This window comes from Rhagoletis zephyria, unplaced genomic scaffold (genome assembly GCF_001687245.7).
Source record: "Rhagoletis zephyria isolate East Lansing unplaced genomic scaffold, Rhagoletis_zephyria_1.1 Rzeph_scaffold_02216, whole genome shotgun sequence".
NCBI lineage: Eukaryota > Metazoa > Arthropoda > Insecta > Diptera > Tephritidae > Rhagoletis > Rhagoletis zephyria.
In genome coordinates, this window is record NW_016159300.1 from 44,852 (window position 1) to 47,402 (window position 2,551).

Sequence of the window (2,551 nt, forward strand, 5' to 3'; positions counted from 1 at the left end):
TTCTGAATGAACTTGGTAGCGGGGATTCCAAACAATAGATCCGTATTCTAGTATAGGTCTAACTAAACTGGTAAAAAGAGCTTTTGTAACATAAGGATCTTTGAACTCTTTTGACCATCGCCTTACAAATGCAAAAACGCCTTTGGCTTTATTGACTGTAACATTAATATGATGGTTGAAATTCAGTTTGGAATCCATTGTGATACCAAGATCGACAAAATTGGATACCTGCTCCAGATTATAATTTGATATTGAATAAACAGCTGGTTGAACAGCCCTCCGAGAGAAACACATAACTTTACATTTTTGAAGGTTTAGTGGCATATAGTTTGTATTACACCAACTAACCACGTTGTTCAGATCCGCTTGTAACAAAGACCTTTCTTCGATAGAGGACAATGTTTTAAAAAGTTTCACATCATCGGCATACATTAAAATTTTTGAATGTTTTATTATAGAAGAAATATCATTAATGAATATCAGGAACAGAATCGGACCAAGGTGGCTTCCCTGAGGAACTCCTGAAGAAACTTTAATGATGTTGGAAGAACAATTATTAACAATAACTCTTTGTGTTCTATCAGAGAGTTAAAGTTAAATGACAAAAAAGTAAAAAATCGACAACAGGCCAGACTCTTGACAATGTTTCATATGACTCCAGAAGTTTGCTGGGAAAGGTGATTGTAGAAGATGTTGTATGAAATTTTATGTACATAGAGGCCTTGAAGTTTGGGAAGGAAGTGTGACTATAGTTTCCCAGCATTTCCCAAGACGAATAGTGCTCTAATTTTTAGTGAAGTCCTGCCAAAAAGGCTGTAGGTGAAGACAAATATTCTTTTAAATATATGTACATACATAGTAAACTTAAACGCTTCCCGTTTTAAATAATTAATTTAGTGATATTAAAAGTAAAAATACAAAGTTTAAAAGAAAAAGTTTAGCTTGTGCCTAAAATCGCAGTATCCTTATTATGTATGCACTATACTGCATATGTTTGTATGTACATATGTACTTAATAAGCTAGTGCTGCCACTGGTTTAATGAAACAAAAAAATAAATAAAGTTAGGAAACTTAAATTGGATTTGGATGTCGATCCTAATTAAATCGTTATGTTAATTATACACTTGCTAAAACAGATTGATTTGATCAGGATTTTTAAAAATTTCATTTCAATTGTTTTTTTTTTGTACATGGAATTTTATTCACAAAAACATTGCATACGTACCACTTCTCAGTTTTAAAGTTCATTTTCCCTAATCATAAAATGACGGATGAATTTGCATGAAAAAAGTGTTAACGCGGACCTCAATAGTCTTGGGGAAAGCTCCTCTGCAAGGACTGCTGGGATTCGCCAGAAAATCAAAATGGTTCGAAGATATGTAGGGATAGGCTTGGGGTAAGCCCCCATGGGCGTCACAATGGGGCTTCGTGGCCTCCGAGTGAACTCCTTGCAGAGCTGCCCGTTTGACCTAACCTAACCTTTTTTGTTGCGACTACCTTGACCTTCAGCGAATGAAACAAACAAAACTGCAATGCAAAAAGAGTATTCATGTAAATACTTTTTTTTTGTCTACTAATTTGCTTACTCCTTCTGATAAGCTTTCAAAAAGTTAATATCTTATGTAAGTATGACCGTTAAAGTAATAAGATAATGAAACAAATACTTATATAATGCAAAAGTTAAAGTTAATAATTTAGAATACGAATATGGAATATTGTACCCGTATGTAAATAATGAAAAAGAAAATGTTTTTAGAACAAGAATAGAAAATATATGAATAAAAAAAATATGCTACATACATACGTACATATTAATGTGTGTAATCCATATGAAAAGCTATTAGTAAAAAATTTTATAACTAAGATATAGTAAAATTAGTTGATAAAAATTAAACAATTGAAATATTTAGACTAAAACTTCATAAAAAAATCATATCCCGAAAGTTAAATACATATGAACACATGTCTGCATGTAAGTTCGTTTGGCACACACATTAATAAAACTATTTTCAATAGTTTATGAAAAACAGACAAGGCAAACGTTAATGATCCGATAATTTAAAAAATCCCTTTGAGGTTACGAATGCTGATCGCTTTGAAGTGCAATATTTGCCAATTATTATTAGTTCTTAGATATTTATGTATGTATTTGTATTTATGTATAAAGCATTAGAGTGTATAACATAAGTACATATGTAATTACATATTATGATGTTTGTGAATAGAAGACTAAGAATACGAATAAGTTTGTGTTGGTTTTAAGAATAAATTACTTATGAAATATGTAATTGAAATAATGAACATGTGAATAAAAATATGCGAAATGATTATACAAAATTTATTTTCTTGCTCCCCTTCGTTGATATTTTGGCAGATGTAATTACGTATCGTCACCTGAACTGCAAAAAGTCATGACTAATAACTTTATTTTGCACAAAATATTCTTGACTTATTGCACGGTGCTAATGCAATCATCTTCAACTACACAAACATAATGTACATACCTACATATGTACATATGTACACTGGGCGACAAATGAAAGTGTACAC